This window comes from Ochotona princeps, chromosome 20 (genome assembly GCF_030435755.1).
Source record: "Ochotona princeps isolate mOchPri1 chromosome 20, mOchPri1.hap1, whole genome shotgun sequence".
Lineage (NCBI taxonomy): Eukaryota > Metazoa > Chordata > Mammalia > Lagomorpha > Ochotonidae > Ochotona > Ochotona princeps.
This window is the reverse complement of record NC_080851.1, coordinates 20,156,546-20,181,700: the sequence shown is the minus strand read 5'-3', so window position 1 is coordinate 20,181,700 and position 25,155 is coordinate 20,156,546.

Below are 25,155 nucleotides of genomic sequence, written 5' to 3'. Positions count from 1 at the left end.
AGTGAGATGATGAATACTTAAAAAAAATACTTTTCTGGGTTAACTTTCTCCCATAGAAAAAGTGTCACTTTATTTTATAACTGAAATGAAACCTACCCAGAAAATAATTTAGAAGGTAATGAGTTGCACGTTATTTTCTCTTTAAAAAGGTAAAAATATGTTTTCAAATATATAGGAAAAGGAATGAGTAAAAAACACAATAAAAACACATTTATATCTCTATCTGATAGATCCTTACCCAGGCAAAACCTAACCTCCACTCATAACTGAGCTTCTATTTTACAACCCACGTGGCACTCAGCTCATGAGCAGTACCTGGAGTGGACCTACAGGGTGCAAGGCCTGGGAAGGCCTTGCCAGGACAACCCCAAGGAGTTTGCAATGTTCCTTCATTCTAGATTAGGAATTCAACAAAAGAACTCATTTAAAATTTATAAACCTGCTGGGGTTGTTCTCCAATGGGGGGACAAATATTCATGAGAGACAATGTTTTGGGGGCCTCATGTGGTAGTCTAGTAGCTAAAGTCCTTCCCTTGCATGCACTGGATCCCATATGGATACCAGTTTTAATCCCAGCAGTCCCCCTTCCCATCCAGCTCCCCTGCCTGTGGCCCGGGAAAGCAATCGGGGACAGGCCAAAGCCTTGGGACCCTGCACTCATGTGGGAGGCCCATAGAAGATTCCAAGCTCCTGGCTTTGGATCAGCTCAGCTCTAGCTGTTGGGGTCACTTGGGGAGTGAATCAGCAGGTGGATGATCCTTCTCTCTTGTCTTTGCTCCTCTCTGTATATCTGACTTCCCAATATAAAAAGAAATAAAATCTTAAAAAAAAAAAAAAAAGAAACAATGTTTTTGGAAATCAAAAGGAAAATGTGAAGATCTGCCAATGTGTGTGAAATGTTGGGACTGTGGGCATGTCTGAAGGAAGTATCTGGCCTGCATCTTAGCAAGGGGGTTGATGTTTGAGAAGCCAACGGGGCCAGCTGGGCTCTAGGTCACAGAGAGGGCCATTGTCTGTTGCTGCTGGAATCTGTTGCTTTTGTTCACCAACTCCCCCACCCTGTCCCAGAGAATACAGAGAGTCATAGTCCAGGAGGGCCATGCCCTTGTAAAGTACCACTATTCCTCTGGTGTTCGCATTTCTGCCATTCAATGCCCTTGATAAAGATAACCAAGCAATGAAAATAAAGAAAAACAGACTCAAACACTGTCCTTTCCTAAAATGGAAGGATGAGCTCCTCCCTCCTCTGGTATGTATTAAATACCCACACTTACACGTAAACATTTTGGGTGGATGGATAGATACATACACAGCAGTCTACTTTTATTCATGGTTTTGCTCTCTGAGGTTGCAGTTCCCTGGGGTCAACTGTGTTCTGAAAATATTAAATGAAAAGCTACAGAAATAATTTGTTTTAAATAATACACAGTTCAATATGTTTCTCTAATTCTTCCGCCTTACTATTTGATGTTGTTGCTAACCTCTTACTCCAACTGCTTTAGAAATTAAACATTATTATGGGTATTATTATGGGGTTTGATAGAAGAGATGGTTGTGGTCCCCACTGTGGGTGCTGGACCAGACACCCTACAGATACAGGGGGTTACTGTACACATAGACACACATAGTGCAAATACACTTCATCGACATAAACCAAAACTCTAACGCACATCTAGATGTGTTTTCAGGAGGAAACACACTATGCTGTTAGTACATGAAAAAGTATTTAAGAAGATTTATGTAACTTGAGAGGCTCACAAGGCTTTTTCATCAATGTTATGATTATAGCCGCAAGCAAAAATAGATGAGAAAGATTTGTTGAAAGTAACAATTCAGCTACCTACGATTCCACCACCTGCAGTTTCACCTTTTGGGAAAGCAATCAAAAATAAGACATTAATTAAAAAAGCAAAGCCAGATCAGACATTGTAGAGCACTTGCCACTGCCTCTGTGTCTGGATCACACCAGGTCTTCTTGCCTGGTTCAGGGGAAACAAGGCCTCTGTGCATAGAAGTAGAAGGGGCTCTCCTTACCACTATGCACTGACAGCAATATGAAACAGCAATTGAAAGTCAGGGGAAAATTAAGAAATTTAAGAAATCCATTGAATGGTTCAAGCAAAGAAAACCCTTAAAAGTAGGCTGAATAAATTCAAACAAAGTTGCCTGGGTTTATGTCCCATAGGCAGACAGTCCTCTAGTACTGCCATGACCCCTGAAAACATTCCTGCTTTCACAATGCGGTTTCATTTAATTGGGCTAGCTTGTGAGGAAATTGCGTTCTGAAATTAGGTGATGGAAAATGCATGTTCAAATATTACTCAATTACAATGTTTTACATGGATTGAAAGGAATGCGATTGTGACTCTTTTAAAAAGCCAGAAAATTTATTTTAGACGATTTTTAGGTTTAGAGGTAATTGGAAGTGATGTTAAGGACACATTCAAACAGAGAAACATTAGCCAGGGTGAAGCGGAGAGGGCACATTTTAAGAAATAGGTGAGGACAGACCAACAGCAGAGGGCCACCTGGAGACTGATGGACACAGGAAAGACAGTGGTATGGTGTTGCAGTGACCAGATACCCCAGCACCATTCAGCAAGCAATGATATGATGTCCACCAGTGGCTGGAACTCCATCAGCAACCAGGTAGGAAGGGGAGTTCACCAGAAACTCAGGAGGTAAACCCAGAAAAAACTTCCCATCCTGCTGGTTTGTTTGATTTGGCCAGGAAGAGAAACAGAGTGACAGATCCCAGACAGGCAGTGCAGGAACAGGGCGGATTTTGCAACCCAGACGCCCCCCCCGCCTCCGCCCAATAGAGCCAAATTGGGCACCATCTTGTGTAGGAAGGCAAGGGTTATGGGACAGGACTGTGCATGCACTAAGCTGAGAGCAAACTCATTTCTGGCTCACTGAATTGCAATGACATGACATCCTACAGGTTTTACCCAAAACAGGTCCAGGTAGCCCCCAGACCTAACAGTCAGCAGATCAAGAACTCTACAAGTAGCACATCAGATACCATTTTGCACAGTGTGGCAAAGGCTTTGAGACTGCAGGGACAAAAGTGGCTGCACACGCACTGAGTTGCAAACAAACTCACTGAGCTCAGCACATTGCATTGATCCCCCATCGAAAACAATACCAACTTTGGCATTTTATGACTCAAAATAGGTCCATGTGGCCCTCAGGCCTAACAGCCATCAGGTTTTGGCAAAATCAGCACCACCAACAATCTAGCTATTTAGGATACCTGGTGTCTTCCTAATCCTGGGAACTTCTCAAATCAGAAGTGGGAGAAAGGTTATACAGACAACAGTGCAGCCCCAGCAGAAGATCACAAGAGAGAGGTGATCCAGGAGTTGGGGCTCCAGAGTACATGGTAGAAATCTAACATAAGAGCCCAGATCTGAAACTCGCTGGAGGGAGTGGAACAAGTGAATGCAAACAAAGAACCGCGTACCAACCACAATAAGTAAAATCAAATTGCAGACCTGTGGGTAACACAGCTTAGAAACCTGCCCTAAGGAGAAGAATGTGCTAACTAGAAGTACAATGACCAAGAGCAAAAGAAGAGACAGAGGCGCAGTGAATATTACTGAAGACTTCCCTGAAAAGGAACAAAAGCCTTTGCTAACCTCAGCAATATATCGAGAAAATGGGGGATACAGAATTCAAAATACTTGTTATAAAGCTTATCAACAGTGAGAAGCACATGTAGGAATTTAAGCAATATATCACACAGGAAATGGCAGCACTGAAACTCTGATGAGGTAGGCAGCTAGTTTAGGGTCATGAGCTTGGAAGTTACTCCCTCACCATCTAGGTGTCCCCTCCTGCTCACCTGTGACTCTCACCTATCACCTGAGATGGGGCAGTATTGCATTGTTGCATAACCACTCTACTCATAAGCCCCTATAAAGGCTCATGATAAGGAAGGGCTCGCTCTCTTGGTCATGTGCTTCCATTGCTCTGGCACTCAGATTCTTGGCCTTCCCAATACCTCTGAGGACAGGTATCCCCTGAGCATGGCCCCTGTGTCTGTATTCCTCACCCTCTGTTCACTGCTTGGGTGGGACGATGAAGATAGCAATGCTAAGATGTTTTGTATTTCTAATGTGTGTATTATGAGGAGTTCCAGGAGAGGGTGAGGCCTAGCAGTAATGGAATGTTGGCAGAGAAGCCAGGGAAAGGTGAATGTCTGCAGTTTTGTAAGTGTGCCCAGGTTGTTGTTCGCTGTATGTTTCTTTGGATAACTTATATTGCTGGGGAAGCTGGGACATAGGTCTTTGGTTTAATGGACAAGTTTAACAGTAATGGCCATTTGTTCCTCTCAATTTTTCGATTCAGACTGAATCACCACTGGACTTGTCATTTGCTAATTTCTAGTGGGCCCTGTTACCACCAAGCTTGGTTAATAAAGACTCCTTAATTAACCTTAGACGTCTGGCATGATCTCGCTCGCACCGCACAACAAAACAAAATCAAGTAGAATTACTGGAAATGAAGGATGCAACTGAGCAAATTAAAAATTTAGTGCAGGTCTCGGCAAGGTGGCCCAGTGGCTAAAAGTCCTTGCCTTGAATGCACCAGGATTCCAGCAGCCCCACTTCCCCTCCAGTTCTCTATTTGTGGTCTGGGAAATCAGTCAAGGATGGCCCAAGGCCTTGGGACTCTGCATCTACACAGGAGACCTGGAGCAAACTCCTGGTTCCTGGCTTCAGATCAGCGCAACACCGGCCATTGCAGCTGTTTGGGGAGTGAATCATCAGATGGAAGATCTTCCTTTCTGTCTCTCCTCCTCTCTGTATGTCTGATTTCCCAATAAAAATAAATCTTAAAAAATTTTCATTGCAAAGTCCCAGTAACAGAATGAATGAGGAACAAGTAAGAGTCTCAGAATTGGAAAATATTTCTTGTCACCATGGGAAAACAATTAAAAAATTGGAAGCAGAGCTGGGTCAAGCTAAAAAAGGTATCCAAGAATTAAAAGACACTTTTAAAAGGCCAAATATAAGAGTTATGGGAGTTCCAGAAGATGCAGAAAGAGAAGTTGAGTTTGCAAATGTATTTAATGAAATATTAAAGGAAAAATTTCCCTAATCTGGAGAAAGAATTGGGAAACAACATCTAGGAGGGGCGTAGAACTCCCAATAGGGTTGACCAAAAGCGATCTTCACCAAGGCACATGATAATCAAGCTCTCTTTAATTGAACACAAGGAAAAGATCGTTAAATGTGCTCATGAAAAATATCAATTGACATATAGAGGAATGGTAATTAAATTCACAGCTGACCTCACACAAGAAACTATGGGCCAGAGGAGAATAAAATGACATATTCAGATTCTAAAAGCAAAACATTGTTGGCCCAGGATAACATACCCAGCAAAGCTTTCCCTTGTCTTTGAAAATGAGAAAAAATTCTTTCACACTAAAGAAAAGTTAAAAGAATATGCCTTTTCCAAACCTGCCTACAAATGATACTTAAAGATGTTCTCTTAATAGAGAAAAGAAATAGCACCCACTAAAACCAAAGGCAAATGTGAATAACATCCCAGTAAAATAACAACAGACGACTAAATGAACAACCCATTGCTTAATGATAGGACCAAATTATAACCTATATATATTAACCCTTAATGTAAATGGCTTAAACTCATCAATCAAACATCATAAATTATAAGACTGAATTAAAAAAATGCACAACCCATCTACTTGTTGCCTACAGAATATCTCATCAACAAAGATCAGCAGAAACTACATCTCATGGATTTTGATGTTTTTGTTTTTAGCTTTATTTCTTCAAAACACTTTTTCTGATTAACTCCTTTAATGACTCATAGATCATTCAGTAGCATCATTTTCTTCAAGAAGGTTCATGATTTTCTTTTTCATTTATTGAGCAACACATTAGTCATTTAGTAGCATGTTATTTAACTTCATGGCGTTGTAAATTTCTATTTTTCTTGCTATTTTTGATTCTGTTTTGTTGCTTTTCATTTAACATGATGTATAATAAGTGTGTAATGGACTCTATTATATCCTGTGGCTTGTTCTTTAACTCACGGCATTGTAAATTTCTGTTTTTCTTCCTATTGTTGATTTTGTTGTTTTGGCTTTTCACTTGGGGGGATAGAGCGATTGTGTAGTAGAGGCTGTCATGTCCAGATGTGAGGATATGGTGCAGTATGCATCTTTACTTCTGGATCAAGCATGGACTCCCAGGGAAACCGTTGGATATGTCATGACAATGGGATGCTGGACTCTGTCATTGATGGACTGCAGTGATGGACTTATGACTGTTTATGATGAATTATACTGTGGTAATTATATGGGGGAACTAAGTGGATGGGGGAATTTGGGGAGGGAGTAGGGGAAATCCCAGGGACAGTGGAACCGTATTATATAATGATAATCATAATTTTAAAAAATAGAGATTATTGGGAGTTTGAAAGAGAGGGAGAGAAGCCTTTAGTTTAACCAGAGTTTTATTAGGGAAAGGAGTTTGATAGGGTACTCCCTGGCAGGAGACAGCCCGGGACCACTTCTACACGGCGGGGTGACTACGTGAGGAAACAGCCTCCCAAAGCACACAGCACCGGGCTTTTGTACATCTTAGGCACAAGGAAGGGAAGAACGCAGCAGCTCCTTAGTTTTCGCCTGTGTGTGACGATAGCGCAGGGTACTCATCATGGCAGGTGCTGACTTTCTGTGCAGAGATGAGTTTATGGTGATTCCGCATTTGCAACATTCCTGGATGGCAGTGTTGGTTTGACTTTCGCAAGGAAGGCGGTGGAGCCACTTCTGCTCCGTCCAACCTAACAAGGGTATTAGCACACACCATGCTCCTACGGGCATGCACATATATTCCTATACAATAATTAGTTGTATTTCCAGCAGGCAGTTTCCTCTGTGACTCAAGCCTGGTGAAAAAATAAAACATTTGGATTAAAACAAAAATTTATTTAGACCGGAAAGGCAAATTTGCAGAGAAAAGAAAGATCTTAATCTGATATACTCTCCAAGTGGATTCAACAGCTGGAGCAGAGCCCATCCAAGGCAGTGGCCAGGAGCTTCTTTCAGGTCTTCCATAACTGCTTAGATTTTTTTTTTGTAAGTTTTTGAAAGTATCCACAGGGAATAGCAATACATCGAAACTCTAGAGATCAATGTTGTTACTTCAAAAAACAATCAGTACTGTTCAGCTTCTGCATATCTAATGTAAATAGCACACTTCCTCCCTTGAAGATCTTTGTTTTCGTTAGGTTCTACAAAAACACACTGGTGCAGGTCTGGATTTTCTTGCAGTGATAGTAACTTGGCAAAAATTTCTCTGCTCATTTTACAGTAAAATCTGTGACACCTAACCTTCAAGAGTCAGACTCCAGGGGGCCAGACTGAACAGCTTCTGAACATAATAAAATTGTCAGCCCTTGAAGTTTCTCAGAATCAAGAAGTTTTACAGCAAGCCAAATTTGATTCTCAGTTTTGCGAGAAATAAAATAAAATAAAATAAAAAATAAGAATATTAAGGCAAGATTAGGTTAGGAACATGATTGGAGTTTCCACTTGGTTGCCTCCACTCCGGTGCAGTAACGCAGCAGTATCTGGCAGCTGACTAATTTTAATTGTCACTCCTGGAGGTAGGTGAGTCATCCTCTGAGAAGGGCTGGCTAGTTGAACAGGCTTTTCTTTCTCTCTTGCACTGCTTCTCAGGCTGTTTCCTTTATCAAGCACATTGAATTTCTGATAAAAGGTAGTTTCTTCTTTTCAATTTAAAATTATTCTGTTGTGTTCTTTTGACCTTGCAAAACCAGCTATTCATCCAACTTGACAGCTCTTGTGGCCCTGAGTACCCCACCTAGTGTGAAAGAGGGGTAATTGCAGATTCTTTTGAAAATGCAAAATGACTCAATTGCAGTCTATAATTCTAGAGCAATTTGGCAATCATACTTTTCTGTTCAATATTTTGAGGCTATACAGCCTGCCTAGAATTTCTTTGAGGCACCTTTAAATTTTAATCATTTATCAAAAATATGGTCAGCCAAATACAATCATTATTTGGAACAAATATTTAATTTGGGGCAAAATACCCCAAATATTTAAAAAGACATTTTGTTTTTGGTGATATGATGTATTTATATTTTATAGTACATTGGGTGCCCTTGTGTAGTATATATTTTTGACACAAGTGCAATTTTGTATATTATATAGCTGTACATATTTGAGGGATATAGAACAGAGTAGTAAAGCTTTTAAAAAATATTTATTTATTTTTATTGCAAAGTCAGATCAACAGAGTGAAGGAGAGACAGAAAGATCCTCCTTCTGCCGATTCTCTCCCCAGGTAGCCACAGTGGGCTGGAGCTGAGCAGGTCCAAAGCCAGGAGCCAGGAACTTCTTCCAGGTCTTCCATGTTTGGTGCAGGGTCCCAAGGCTTTGGGGCATAGGGAGATGGAAGGGGAGTGGAGCAGCCAGGATTTGAACGAGTGCTCATAATGGAATCCTGGGCATGCAAGGTGAGGACTTTAGCCACTAGGCTACTACACAGGGCCTAAAGCTTTTTTTTTTTTCTTGAAGATTTATTTATTGAAAGGCAATTTTTAAAGAGAAAGGAGAGACAGAGGTCTTAAATCCACTAGTTCACTCCACAAATAGTGGCAATAATCAGAGCTGAGCTGATCTGAAGCCAGGAGCTAGGAGTCTCTTCCTGGCCTCTCGAGCGGGCACAGGGTCCCAAGGCTTTGGGCCATCCTCTCCACCCTCCTAGGCCATAGTACAGAGCTGGATCAGAAGTGCAGCAGCCAGGACACAAATGGGTACTCATATGGGATACCAGCATTTACAGGCAGAGGATTAGTTTGTTGCACCACTTCATTTACCCCTAATGTTTTAAATTATTACTAGAATTTACACTTTGAGGCTTTGCATTTTTGATAGCAACACATAGAAAATGGAATTAAAAGATAATTCTATTTTGATACAAAATAATTGCAAGTCAATGCATGGTTTTTCTAAAATACTCATTTTCTCTGAGTTTGTGAAGACACCTTGTGTTCTGATATGTAAGAATTCTGAAACGCACGCACATTGGTACAGTGGTTAGCTCAGTGGTTTGTTCCCTGCCATTCTTGTAGGAGAGACCTGGATTGCATTGTGGACTTTGGGTTTTAGCTCCATCCAGCCTATCAAGGACATTTAGAGAGTGAACCAAATGGATGGGATGAAAGAACTCTCTCTTCTCTTTGTAGAAAATAGATAAATACAAATAAATAAAACTTTCAGAAAAAAATTTCTTGAACAATAACACCAGGCACAGAACCTTATTTTATGCTACATATAAAGGCACAAACGTAAGTTATGTAACATTTCTTTGTGCTAAGATTGCATGAAAAACATAGGACCAAGCAATTCCTCTTCGTTTCAACAATCCTTGGGAAATTAGGAGTGCATTTTGATATTCACTTCCAAAACTGTGATAATTAAGAAAACAAAACTTGAATGGAATCATATGATAAATAAAATGCTCTGTTTATGAGAAGTATGTCAAATAAATTCAAAACTATAGAGAAGAGACTTCTTTTTTCCTCCTATTCCTGAGACATCATCTTAAAAGTTGCCTTAATTAACTGTTGCCCATAGCGTGATGGTTATGCTTGTCACAGATGGGTGCTATTCAAAACAGTTAGCAATTCATTTACGAATGCCTCAAAAGGAGAAGGCATTATTCATTCAATTAAAGGAACTGCCTGTAAAAGCAATGGAATGCTTTGTGGTGGAAAATATGGGTTGCGTAGTCCTGGAGTGCAATACCACTTACATTGTGTCTGCAGCTTCTGATGGTGGCAAAGTGAGAATGAGGTCCGTCCTAACAGAACTTGCCACTTTCCACACCAGGACCGCTAGGTATGACCAGTCTGCCACTCTAGAAAAGGCCAGGTTGGAATATATCATGCAGAATGCATCAGAATGTGTGTCCACAGAACTCTACTTACTGCGAATATGCATAAGTCTACTTGATGAAATGGTGTAAGTGACTCTGGGAAGTATAGTATTCAGCAATCTCAGAATGCCCTCAGGATATCTCAAAATATCTCAAAAATACCCCTTTTTCCACTAGGTAGTAGATCTTGGAGGAGGTGATGCTTGAGCTGACGAGACAGGGTTATTCACTCAAAGAACAAAATGAAGTGTGGCCCCTGTTCCAATCACAGAGATAATGACGAGCTGATCATGTTATATATGGGGATTTTGTTTGAAGAGAAAGAAAAACAAGAAGATGAACTTGCAAGCTCAGGAGGGAGCTGGCCTTGGAAAGAATTCATAGACACAGTGGTCCTCAAACACTGTGGTGTATTGGAATCCACCAGATATTTGTCTTTAAGGCCATACTCTTGCACTGTCATCACATTGGGGTAATTTAAGACTATTTTGTTGTAAAAGAAGAAATATTGATAACTTATTTGTTCTCAACTTTATTTTAAAAAAATTATGATATGTCAATATATATAAATCTGTAAAGTTTTGGACATTTCTAAGATTCTATAATGTAGAATTACAATTGATTAAATCAGCCTGCTCTTGATGGACACCTGGATAGCTTCATAATGGAGAGTAACTTACTGGTAACTCGTCATTTGCTGACTTGGGTATATTTTTTAGTGCGGTAAACTACAAAGCTGTGTGATCTACAAGAAAGGACAGAAGAAAGGGGGGGGGGTTCCCTGGGAAAGGATGAATGGGATTCTGATTAGCTTAAAAACTTCTACCCAAACATTAGTGAAAGAGCTGAAGTGAAGCAGCTGAGTGTGGAGATTGGCCTTGGGTATGGATGAAGACATTTCTCTGTAGTATACCAGGGGAACCACAAACAGCCAGGAGTCACCTTGTCAATGGGTTAACTTCAGAGTTAGAGTAAATTTCGCTTAGATTCTGCCAAGCATTTTTTTTTAAAAAGCTGAATTATTGCTGTCATTAAAAATATAATTATATATATTTTAGTGGGAATAAGAGGCTGCCAGAGGCTGTTACCAGATGGGATTTTAACAATTTTTTTTCCTGAAAATTTGTAGCACATAATGAAATCTTGTAACTACTTATCTTTTTATAAATGAACACAGTAGTGTTTGACAATTTCCAAATGAAAATCGTGAGTTCTAGAAACATTATAAAAATATCTCTGTGCATAAAATCCTTTCTTCTTGTGTTTATATTCACTTGGACCTTGTTACAATTATTTTGAAGTTAGTAACTACATTGATGGATTACTTAGATTTTTTTTCCCCTGTTAGGGTTTGAAACATTGGGGCAGATGCTCTAAATGGCCATTTTAAGTGTGCACATATATGAGTGTATGCAAGGTTGATGGGAAAGGAGGAAGTCTCTGAAGAAATCTTGATTACATCAGCAGATACTTGTCACGTCCTTTTGGAGATTAACTAAAAATGAACCTAGTACCACATAATTTATGTCCATAAACACCCCAGAAACTCTAGGATAGATGCAGAAGTTGGCATATCTAGTTTGAGCTAGCAAATGAACATGGCTGAGGCGCTGAGTATACAACATTCCCTAAGAACACTCATGCTTTGCAAGGTCATCATGTTTACGCATGCTTTTAGGAAGCTGGCTTTTTTTTTTTTTTCCAGTAACGTTGCTGGCTCTTTCTTGACTTCAGTTTTTAAAAACAGTTTCTCTATAATGACAGTGATGACGTAAGCTGTCGCCAGCAGAGTGACTAAAGATGAATATCAGCTTAGCAGTCCTTGGAGATGGGAATACACATTTAAGTTTTCCAGTTTAATCATCATTCCTTTTCTCATGCTTTAAATGAATAAAATGTCAACCTATTAATCAGATCATATTGCTCTAAAATTTAATCTTTATAAATCAGCTGATTTTTCAAAGTACATGTATCTTGCCAAATTCTTTTGAAGAAATCTGTAAATTGGATATTGTTATCGTCCACATTTTGCAGATGAGGTCCCAGCTTCTTGGCGAAGGAACTCAGCAGGTAACCATCGTCTTCCTGATGTGCCCACAGCTCCTTGAGCTGCCAGTTCTGGATCTCTCCACCCAGAATCCAGAGCATGTTGGAATTTTCTTCTCTTAGATTGGAAAAGACTTCCTGTCTTAGTTGGTACATTGATGATTTAGAAAATATCCCTTTATTTAAAACCTATAAAATCTTCCTAACAACACTACAGTAAGTTTGCTATACACGAGAAAAAATATTTTAATGCCATCACTCTTACCAGATTCTTACTATCTTATACTGTAGTAAAAAACACCTTTGGGCCGGCATGGTGGCACAGCAAGCTAATCTCCTGCTCTCTGGCACCGGCTTCCCAGATGGATGCTGTTTCGCATCCCAGCTGTTCCACTTTCCATCTAGCTCTCTGCTTGTGGCCTGGGAAAGCAGTGGCAGATGGCTCAAGTCCTTAAGACCCTGCACCCATGTGGGAGACCTGGGAGAAATTCTGGCTCCTGACTTTGAATAGGCTCAGCTTCGGCCATTGCGGCCATTTGGGGAGTGAGCAGCAGATGGAAGGGGACCTTTTTGCTCTGTCTCTGCTCTCTGTGAAATCTGCCTTTAAAAAAAAATCTCACATAAATTGGGTTCCTAATCTTTCTATATTTAAATCCTGTCTCACTTATTGACATATTCCATGGTGATTGTAATGTGTTGATATTTTTTTCTATAGCGATTTTCTATTAGGTATGACTGATTGGACATTATCTGGTGTCAGTAATTGGGGTATGTTGTTTCATGTTTCAGCCCATTCAATTTTTTCACTAGTCCTTCAGACAGACAAATCTCAACATTTTTCATTTTTCAAATGCAAACCTTGTACTTTAGAGTGGTTAACTAGCCTACCAAATATGACACAGCTACCTAGTAATGTGTTTGCCTTCAAAGATGACCAATTTAATGACAGCAAGTTATTAAACCAATGGACCCTCTTACAATGCATCTGACACATATTTTTGGATCATTAATTTGCTCCAGGATTTTACTACATTAGAGAATATAACTGGAATGAAGACTTGCCCACTTTTTTTTTTTTAATATTCTGAGTAGCTTCTTCAGGATGGTTTTTGAGAATATAGTTCTTAAACATCATGGATAGTTTTAGAGGTTCTTGATATTTACTCCCAAATTGTGTTGCAAAAGTGGTTTTTCAATTTATACTGCAGCCAGTGTTGATCTAAGCTATGTATTGCTTATGTCCTGTCTTTCCTTTTAAACCTCCCACCCCCTCCTCTCTCTCCTCTCCTTTTTTGTTTTTTTGAGAGATTTGGTCATAAAACAAGGTAGTTATTCATGGGGAGATTTATAAAAGTGGTTTACAGACAGCTCCCTATTGGCATGGAATTAGTGTGGTATGCAATACCCAGCTGACCCAAAGAAAGGCAATAGGGCACTATGTATGCCTCTGTATGCCTAAAGGCAGTTATGCTACAAAACTGAGATGTGTTTAAAGGCAGCTTTCATGCCCAAATGCATGTCATAAAATCACGCAATTCTCACATTTTATCTCTCCCCAGTGAGGTTCATATTGGATTTTACATGTTTGGGCAAAAATTAGAAAATGGTTCAGGAGAGAGTTGCTATTAAGGAATCAGAAAGTGAAGCTCACGAGTCAGGAGGGAAGAGATCAAACGAGTCAGCTGGGGAGAGCTCTTGCCGTCTTGCACAGAGGTGAGGCATAAGGCTGAGTCTTCAGGAAGTAGGATGAATTGCGAAGGGCATCGATTTCCAATCAGAGCAAGCTGACTAGGAATCTCCTTTGCCCACTCCCTCTTTGGTCTTGGGCAAATCCCCACCCCTTGGAGAGCTCGGCTTCCTAATATATGACATGGGGATGATAGCTATCGCAGAGTTGCTGGCAGTATGAAATCAAATATTATGAAAAACGGAAAAAAACGATCCATTGTGGGTTGAGCCCCAGGTAGGTTTTATCCGGGTTCTTGTCTCTGCCACCAGGAGAAATTCAAGGAAGCGGTAAAAGTCAGAATAAGCAAGATTTATTTAATGTGGAAGTGCACACTCTAGAATGACAGCAGAGATAGAGAAGTACTTAACAGCTTTTACAGCCATTGTTTTATTTGATCTGGGAAGAAAAGGGATGTAACTTCACTGGCTATTCAAAGAAGGTAGAGTTTGGGGCACGGCTTGGGTTTTGTTCATTTTCTTGCCCTTCTTTGGAGATCGCAGGAGTGCCATGGTGTCAGGAGCAGGTGTCGATCACTGAGATTTTGTTATACTAATGTTATAATGAGCTTGAGGTCATTGTGGGAATGTAACTGGCAGCTGTACTGGACACTTTCAGGGGTTAATAGTTCAAATTCAAGATGCAGGCTTCTCTGCAAAAGCGAGATTTTACATTTCTTTTTTACTCAAATTCAGAAGTACTCAAACAAGTACAGTATAAAAACATGTTGATAGTTTTACTTCTAAAGGCACTGCTTGAGGCTGGTGTCCTGACACAGCAGGTTAGCCCTCTACCTGTGGTGTGGCATTCCACATGGATGCCAGTTCAAGTCCCAGCTGTTCCACTTCTGATCCAGCTTCCTACTTTTGGCCTGAGAAAGCAGTAGAATATGGTCCAAGTTCTTGGGCCCTGCAGCCACTGGCAGACCTGACAGAGGCTCCTGGCTTCTAGTTCAGATCATCCCAGCTCCAGCCTTCGCAACCACTTGGGGAAAGAACTAGTAGATGGAAAATTTCTGTATCCCCCCCCGCCCACCTCTTTCTGTAACTGCCTTTATGATCAAAATATTTTTAAAAAGGGAGGGGGAGGCTCTGTTTCTATAATTTTTTTCCCAAAGGGATAGTGCCTGGCACATAGGGAATACCAAACACAGATGGAACATCTATTCCGTGCCCTCACGAGAAGCGAGAGGGCGTAGTCATCATGATGATGAATTTATGTGGGACAAATGCAGGCCAAGGGACAAAAGCTTGAGCCAAGGAGGAAGTGCCTGGGAAGCTGTGTACCCATCTTCCACCACAGAATTCAAGAAGATAAGCTCAACCTCTGTGTGCAGAATAACCTTGGTCCCTAGGCAACTTTATTTGTACCACAGAGCCCAAATATACATTGTTGTTGCCCGCTCCATATTCTACAGCTGGCTTCCATTTTGTGTATGGGAAGTTGCATCAAGGAAAGGTTATTTATGTTCTAATTTACTGGATCCTGCAACTCCTGCCAATGTGTCACTATGATTTCCATACTGGAGCCTTCCCGTCCCCACATCACGTTTATTTAGTCTATATGGTTTGTTTAGATTCTCCTCGTGGAAATTCCTGATGTAGGGTTATGAAAGAAAACTCTTACAGGGCTCTTGAATGTGGTGAATCCAACATGAGGGCTGGCTCTGCGCAAGTGTGTTCTAAATAGATCCACACACACAGAAGGCTAACTGAACTGGGAGACATTGCCTGATTTTTATGTTGGTGAAGACATTCATTCAACTTACACCAAACACAAGGCTTGTCAACTCAGAGGGTTTGGGAAAGCTAAATTCTTCCCATCCCTCTTCCCTCAGTCTCCTTGCCTGACGCTCTGGAAGGAAAAGGGTGTATTTCTGGAGATAGAAGAAAAATCAATTAAATCATACGGGTGTGAATTGTTACCGGCTCCTCTGTCACTTGTATAGAAAAAGGCTCATTGTTCATGCACACTAAGGTTTGAGAGCAGTATTCTTCCACTGCCAGGGAAAGAGAAAAATAGTTCTGTCTCTTCCTCTACCCCTTTCTCTCTTTTGTTGCAGTATTGATGCAGGGGACTTGTCACTAACAACTCACTCGGGGATATGCACGGAAGCATGGCAGAAGATTTTAGATGTTATAAAATTGCAATTTAACAGCAGACAGAGGCATTTATGGACATTAGACAGCATTTCAGGTCTCTTAAATCATTTATCAGAGTGCTCCAATTCCCATTTCAAGGCAGGTGAAATAATAACGGATATTTGCGGCTTAGATGACACTCTGAAAGAGAAAGGCTATCTGTATCCAAATGATTTCAATACATGGAAGAAGGAGAATTGCCTGGCAGACACTGCTCTTGCTGCTGTTTCCACCTGATGCCGAGCAGCAGCTGAGCAGGCAGAGAGAGCAAATCCTCCACGCCATGAAACACAACCTTCCAGGTGCATCCATCTGCCACCTGTGCGCCTTGCAGACTACGGGGAAATGAAAAGGCAAAAACCAATCCTGAACCTTAAATGAGACAGCAAAAACTTCGGTTTCCTTCCAGAGAGAGAGCCCCTTCATTAAAATGCTTCTCCCTCCCAGAAATAGGATTCCCTTGATGTTTTGAAATAATAAAATGTCAATATCCTTTTACACCAAAAAGCAATCTTCTCACAATAATTACAGTGCATTGAAGAAACCCTGAAAATATATTATAGGAAATCAAGATGAAGGGCAAATCAATGGAAGAAAAACATATTTCATCAGTTAACGCTGATGCCCATGACAACACTTTTACAACATAACATTGCTCAGAAAAAGAAATCTGAAAACCTGAATCCTGTGAATTTTATAACAATGTTTCAATGGGACCTCCACTGAGACTTAAGGTAGTTCCCACATGTCCTTTGTAGGAAACGGGAAACGTTGTATTCTTTGTGGAGTACTTTGTGCAATGTGCTGGGTAAAGGATTCGCAGCCAAACCAAACCAAACCAAACCAAAACCAAAACCAAAACCAAACCAAACCAAACCAAACCAAACCAAACCAAACCAAAACAAAACCAAAACCAAATCAAACCAAACCAGAAGACTACTTATGTTGGAACACTGTTGCCACTTGAAAACTCCACTGACCAACTATTTTTATGTGATAATTTCAATTCTGTGATATTTTAACAGATATATTAAGTTGAAAAGTCGTTTGTCCTCTGTCCTCAAAATGTGGATGTTTTAGATTCCTTTAGGAAATAATAACATTAATTAAGATAGCGAATTAGAGTGATCACAAGAACAAAATTCCAGGACTGACACCTTGACTCTCTTCTGCCCCCTACTGGGTATTGTGTAGATCCTCTGAGGCAAAAGCAAAAACTAGTGGGTGTGATAGTTGCCTCCTCCACCCGGGATACATTCAGTGTCCCCCACAGATACCTGAAACTGCAAATAGTATCAAGTCCACCAAATACCTATGGATGAGAATACGTCAGCAAGCCCACAGGGAAGTGAAGTATAAAGGCCAGTTTTCTCTAGGACCAATTACTCATCTTTCACAACACTTAGAAATTCTCCAGGAGTAAAGAATATGTCCTTGCTCACCGCTGAACTTATGCTGACCCCAACACCTAAACCTCAAACACCTGCCATTACCTCACCTTTTCAAAGAACCAAGAGGCTGCTGTGACTCAACAGTAGCTACTGAGGGGCCAGCACTGTGATGCAGCAAGTTAAGCCTCTGCCGGCATTCCACAGCCATGTAGGTTTGAGTCTTGACTGCCCCACTTCGGATCCAGCTCCTTTTGAATGTGCCCTGGAAAGCAGCGGAAGATGGACCAGCTACTGTGTCCTCTGCCACTCATCTGGGAGGCCAGGGCGGAGCTCTAGGCTCCTGGCATTGCTTTGTCCCAACCCTGGTTGTTGGGACCATTTGTGGGACTGAACCAGCCAATCAAAGATCTCCTCTCATTCTGTGTTTGTCCCTCTCTATAATTGCCTTCCAAATAAATAAATCTTGGCGAAAGAGAAGAGTAGCTGCTCCATAGAGCACAGGCCTATGTGACCTGTCACTGTTATGATGACAGCAATTGTCACTTGGTCTGCCTCATTTAGGGTTGATTCTTGAACGGTACCCGAGAGGCTTCTAAACCGGAGATGTGTAGAGCCAAAAGAAGACTGGCTGAGATAAATTAAAAGCACTGTGTTCTGTTTAACTTAAGCACATGGTGTTGCCGAGTACCTACCAACCAACCAACTAACCAACTGAAATAAAACAAATCAACTGTGGAGTGCTTCCAGGGTGGGTGAGCAGCCTGGACTCACCAGCCAGCACAGCAGGAGAAAATGGTCATGTTTCCTCCCATCATTGCTGCCACCTTGCTTGACTGCAATGTCTGTTCACAATAGGACCCTCCATCTGGGACTCCTGATGTCCATATGCCTGTGTATGAGTTTCTCTCCCCCAGTGGGCCTCAAGTTCATACAGGAAGTCATAGAGCTTTTGTTCTCTGCCACAATTCTAATGTTCTAGTTGTTGATGTACCTGTTTGCTCTGGGGCATGGCTGGAAAGGCAATAATCTCAGCCTGTAAGTCTATTGACAGTTTAAACATCACATACAAACAAACAGAATATCCTTCTTGTTGGCGGTGCTGGCAGGGTTGGAGAGATTTGATTATTCTATCAGACTCTGGTGGAAAGCAGGCAAGTCCGATCTGGAAGAAACATTTTCCACTTGGTCCAGGCTGGACTGCCAATGCCTCCTGTGTTGTACAGGAGCTAGGCCTACCTGAGGCAATTTGCTGTTTCCATAAAGTTCCATTTTGGTATTTATTGAATAGTTTTATGTCTGTTTAATCTTTTATTGTTTTGTTATGACTTTTACAATTGAGTTATAGTTGCTTAATTAATGCTTAGGGGCTGAGTAAACCATTAGAGAAAAATACTTTAAAATATTCAAGACAACATTTTTCAGAATATGGTCAACTCTCATCTTTTCTAATGACCATAAATGGGCCCAGGGGAATCAAAAACAAATTATAGAGGCCATTTTTATTTGTAATTAGATTTATAGGTGTAATGCTTAAATCGGCACTCTGGCATATTGAGACCAGAGAATTTCTTAAGCTTATAGTAGTGAGCAATCCCTTTTACAAGTCTAGGAGTCTGTAAGATCTCCTCCTGAAGTAGTCTTCTTGGGCTGGAGAGCAAGCAGTGCGCACAGGACCTGCCACAGCCGGCCAAGTGGTCCCCATTTATCTTCACCCTGCCGGAGGGGCAGTCCACAGCCAGGACAGAGCCTGAATCCCTGGCTCAGTTAGCTCCACTCCTCAGCCCACATTTGCCTTCATTTCAGCTTCATAGCTACCATTTATTACAGCCTCAGGAAAAGCCACAGCACCTTCTCTAACACGTACAGGAACAAGACAGTGCTGTTTCCATTTTACAGAGAAAGGAGCTGAGCCCAGGGACGCAGTTCAAGGCCATATAACTGGTAGGAGTGCTGGAGCACTTCTGAACTGACTTCCCATTGCCAAGGAAAGAAAAAAGCCTCTGGCCCCTCTTGATTTTCAGAAAAGGATAAGACTTTGAGTGACATTCACAAGAGTAATCCCCAAACAGCCGTACCTCCCCGGTGGCTGAACTTGTACTTTGGCAAGGTCAGGGTCATCAGATGCCACTCTGTGCGATGAGTACCTGCCACATGGAGCAGGGCTAATGGATATGGGCTGCTGCAAAGCAAGAGCTTGGACCCCACCCACATCTTCACATCTAATGATTTTTAAAAATTATTTATTTTTACTTTATCTGAAAGACAGGGAGAGAAGCAGAAACCTCCCATCCTCTGGTTTACTCCCCAAATGCCTGCAGCAGATGTGGTTGGGCCAGCTTAAGCCAGGATCCAGAAAGTCTAGCCAGATCTCCCCTGGTGAGTGGCCATCACCATGGCCCCCCAAGGTGCATATTTACAGGAAGCTGGATCCAAAACAGAATAGCCACGACTTGAATCAGGCAGTCCAATAGGAGATACACATGTTGCAAGTGTATCCTGCTATACCAAATGTTATACCTCTGGCAAAATGTTAAACACACGACTTAGTGAATTTATTAAACTGTTACAGGAAGCTGGGGCAGCAAAAACACAATTCTCATCCTCAAACCTCCCTACACCGTCCTAACCTCATTTTCTGTAGCTCACCCACAGAGCTGTTTGGATACTACCCTGTCTCCTTTGAGTGTAGCAAAGATCCATAAAAGATATCTATTTGGGGTCTGGCACAGTAGCCTAGTGGCTAAAGTCCTTTATTTACGTGCTCAGGGATCCCATATGGATGCCAGTTCATGTTCCAGCTGCCCCACTTCCCATCCAGCTCTCTGAGAAAGCAGTCAAAGACAGCCCAAGATCTTGGAAGCCTGCACCCATGTGGGAGACCTGAAAGAAGCTCCTGGCTTCCAGCTTCAGATCAGCTCAGCTCCGGCCATTGCGGTCACCTGGGGAGTGAATCAACAGATGAAGATCTTCTCTGTGTCTCTCCCTCTCTCTGTAAATCTGGCTTTCCAATAAAAATCAATAAATCTTTTTTTAAAGTATATATCTGAACGTGCTTTTTTAAATCCCTTTCCAAGTGTTGTTCTAAGCCCCAGTCACACAGTCCAGAGGCCTATTTCAATCTGCTCTGTGGCCTTGTGGAAAGGATCTGAAAGTGACTATCATTATGTTTATTCATTTGCATAGAGGTGATAAAAATCATGTCCCCCTACAATCCTTCCTCCAAAATCCAGACTGGATTAATGTAGACTACAGATCATCTTTGAGTTTTTCTTTTTCGGCAAGTGAAAAACTTCACTTTGTGAACACAGAGTTGCAATGATGGTACAAGTGTTTCCGGGGCCCAAAGCTGTCAGGTACATGTGTATCACTCTGCACCCCTGCCTTCTCAGCCATCCGCACAGAGTGCCTTTGTAGTTTTGTATCACACTAGTGAATTTCTTGGCTAATATTTCTTGCAGTCTATATTGCGAAGGTTGCTAGGATTCCCAAGCCTGAAAAAACAGTTGACAAATCCACTAAGGGAAGGTACCACCCACATCAAAACCTATTTGTGAAGCAAAATTCTTTCTGTGATTCATTCAACGTCATTTTGACCAAAATGCAATACCAGAGGTGAACAGAGGATAGGATGGGAAAAGATGGGAAAGAACACATTTCATTTGACAATCATGTGTTTGAGAGGAGGAAGCAGGGATGCTCCATGAACTGTGTGTGTTAGTTTCAGCAGCTCAGGGTGGGATTTATAAAATGATGATAATTTGGTGCCTTTGGGTCAGGTCTTGGCATGCCATGGCTGAGTTCTTAGTCCCAGAGGGAGAACAAAGGTCATTTCAATATTCAAGTAGGGAGGAAAGAGTAGAGAGCAAATAGTTTGATTCTGTTGTTGATTTAGTTTAGGGCTGACGTTGCGGAGCCGCTGGTCATAGTCTAGGGGTTGGCTTGTTGTCTGCAGTTAGTAAAGTCACCTTAGTCACTACTTTTTTGTTTTTATTTAAGCAGATGCTTGTCCATTCTGGAAGAGTGACTTGGAGTACGAGATGACCTTTTGGATGACATCCCCTGGCTCATCCTCTAGGCCCTTGACAGTCTCTGCCAACAGCAGTTTTCATGGAACTCAACACATCGAACCCACTGTGCAGTCCAGAAGCCACTGTCCTTCCATCAGAGCAGCACAGGGTTTTTGGAGGAGGGATAGAATTGCATCCACCTGAGGCTTTTCTCTCCATCAGGATGTCCTTCATTCTCAATGACTGTTTTAGAGCATGAGCCCATCTGCATGGTTACATTTCCTTTGTCAACTTGGCTGGGTCATTGGTTGACCAGGGATTTGGCTCTGCACTGTTTCTCTGTGTGTCTGTGCGGGTGCTTCTGGATGAGGTCACTGCTTGAGTTGCAGGGGCTGAGTCAATCATATGACTTTCCCTCCCATGTGCGGGCCCCTTCCATCTCTGGAGGGCCTGGGAAGAGCAGAAGGCAGAAAGAAGGAGGTGTGCCTGGCCACTTCTGGGGCATCTGCCTCTGCTTACCCTCGACTGGCACTTATGCCATCAGCTCTCTTGGTTCTTAGGCTTCAAACTCAGACTCAATTACATCCTGGACTTCATCAAGGCCCCAGATGGAAGGAATTCCTAACCTCCACCACTATGTGTGGCAATTCCTCATCATAAGTTTTGTCTATCCCCCATCACCATCATCATCACCATCTGTTCTAGATTCTGCTTCTGTGAAGACCCCAGACTAATATGGATTTCGTGGTATGGAGGGGATGTTTGTGTTTCTCCCAAATTCATGTGTTGTACCTTAATCCCTAATGAGGTAGTTTTGGAAAATGGAGATTTTAATAGGTAACTAGATTAAAAGAGTGGCACCTTTGTTCTAGGAGAGAGGAGGTGGCTTCAGCAAGCAAGGAGGGATCCCCTGCCAGGTGCTGGCTCTGGATCTCTGGGCACCTTGATCTTGGACCTCTCAGTCTTCAGCACCGTGGGAAATGAATGATTGCTGTTTGGGCTACCTTCCATATGATTTTCTGCTATAGCTACATGAGATGACTAAGACACCAACACCAGTACACCCACACTATTGGCAGAGCAGAGGGGATGGTACTCCCACCACAGAGATAGGAAAGGGGCTGCAAAATAGTTCCAGTTATTTGAAAAAAACAACTTGTAAGTACAAGAGAAGAGTGCAGAATCAGGTGTCAGCCACTCGTGTTTCATGCTTTCTGCCATGCAGTAGTGGCGTTTTGTCTCTTTCCTATTTTATTTGACAACTTCTCCTTTTCAATTTTCTCTCTCTCTCACGCTGTTTTGTTTACCTCTACCTACCTATCTATTCACTTATTTACCCCCAGTATCCATCCGTTCATATATCCATCTAGGCACAGCATACAAGATAATCTTTAAAACTAAAAATAACCTCACCTTTGGGCAGTAGGCAATGAACTATTTCTGATAAAAGATTTCTTTAATTTAAGCTATATAAATAAATTCTGGGTGAATTTGTTGAGAATTCAACCAAAATGTAACACACACTAGTTGTTGAAATGAAAACAATGAGAATTAAAAACAAGGTGATCACTTAAAATCATTCTAAAACAAATCATTGTCCTTTAGACATTGATGATCTTAGATGTGAGGAGCTGTGAGTGCCTGCCAGTCCCCTAACAGGGATCCCAAATTCACAAGCCTGTTGTAGCATTTGCCAGGCTGGGCTTGTTTTCTGGTCATTTGGGGACTTCAATTGCTCACGGACATTGGATGATTGGAGTGAGATGAACAATCACTGTCAACAGGTCAAGTTAAGTGCTGTGTCAGGTGGCTGCAGGAGTGATGTTTCCAACAATAGCCATTGGGAAGGTATGAGCAATCATGTTAGGTCAGTTCTGTTAGGTGGGATAAATCCTTTCTCTGCACAGGGCAATCACACACTCACACAGAAGATGCAATTCTTTGACTGTATTTCTTAGTTCCTCAGGGAGTCTTCCTGCAGCTGATGTTAGGCAATGTCTCTCCAGTTGGTAATCAATATTCTATGGGAGCTCAAAGGCAGTAGGAAACTGCTTGATATACAGAAGCCTCTGGGCGAAGAATAACCAATGGGGTGAAAGCTGTCCCAGAAATATGTTTCCCGGCAGGAAGCCTGTGGGGAATTTCACCACATTAAGCTTTCTCTTAATTGGGTCGAGGATCTGTTTGGGCATTTATGGACTGTGGTAGTCAGCTTGGGCTGCTCTAATGAAATAACTCAGGCTCGGTGGCTAAACAACAAGCTCTGTTTTCTCATAGTTCTCCAGGCTGGGTTTTCCTGAGGCCTCTCTCCTTGACGTGCAGGTGGCCTGTGTCTCCCACATTGCTTTCCTTCTTTGCATGCATGGGCATCTGCAGGCAACACAGGTGCACACATGCAAGCAAACTTTCTAGTGCCTTTTCCTCTTACAACACCACCAGTCATACTGGCTTAATATCCTATAGGCATTACGATGGCATTTAACTTTGTCACCCTAAAGGTCCTATCTCTAAACCAATTATATTAAATTTGAAGGTCTCAACTTGGACACTTTGGAGGAAGACACAATTCAGTGCATACCATAATTGTCCAGAAAAAATAAAGAGAGAGACACGAGGGTCTGGGACTTGGAATTTGAACATGGACTTGAGGACTCATTGGATTCCTAGGTTTTCTGCTGCAGTGGACGCCAAGACTAGTTTCCCACTTCTTCAGAGAGGAGGAGAATGCCTTGTGAGTCTCTGGCAGGTCAAAGGAAGGGCTGTTTTTGGTAGAGAAGTACCTTGGAAGACTGAGTAAAATGGTAACACCACGAAATTAGGGATTCTGAAAACAGGAACTGTCTTGCACTAGATCCATCACCATTACAGCTAAACTCTGCTTCTCTTTCCCCACAAGCCTCTAGCATTCACATTGCCTTTTATGAATACCCTGACTTGCTTGTTCTCATCTCATTTTCCCCTCACCTTGCACAGTGGAGGGACTTGGCATTTTGGTAAACAATGAACAATTTTTTGAGGAAACTTTTGAAGCAGCTCAAATATCTGATGGACTAATTCTTAGCCCTTGATTACAAGAGCCTGTTTCTGTTTCTGCTTTAGTTCCTGGGGCTGAGAGTGGGATGAAAATCTGGTTTGTTGCTACAGAAATGCACGTTGACTCAAGGGCAATGTTTGCTAAAGAGTGTTTTGTGAAGTGGGCTCCTACACAATGCTTTGGGAAAAAGGAATTTCATAGGAAAAAATAATTGAAGAAATAGAGAATAGTGCTTTCTATTTATAGACTCAGATTACCCAAGAGCAAAACCTTTGAGAAATGTTACCCAAACAAAATCAAAACCTATTTAATGATGCTTAACTTAGAATTTCCTATAGTGTTAAGTAACCAAATATGACACTTCCCTTTTTTTAGTGACAGCATTGTTTTGTCTTTTGAATTCTTTTTTAAAATTTATTCATTTTTGTGCTCGCTTCGGCAGCACATACACTAAAGTTGGAAAGATTTATTTATTTTTATTGGAAAGTCAGAATTACAGAAAGATCTTCCATCCACTGGTTCACTCCTCAAGAGGCTGCAATGGTCAGTGCTGAGCTGATCCAAAGCCAGGAGCTAGGAGCTAGGAGCTTCTCCTGGGTCTCCCATGTGGGTACAGGGTCCCAAGGCTTTGGGGGCGTCTTTGATTGCTTTCCAAGACCACAAGCAGGGAGCTGGATGGAAAGTCGAGCAGCCAAGCTACAAACTGGCATCCATATGGGATCCTGGCGTGTTCAAGACAAGGACCTTAGCCACTAGGCTACCATGCGGGTCCTTTAATGTCCTTTTATAACTTCATTCAATTACCTTCATCACAGCTTTCTTTTACACATTGACATCAAGCGTTCAAGAATATAATGTTTGCA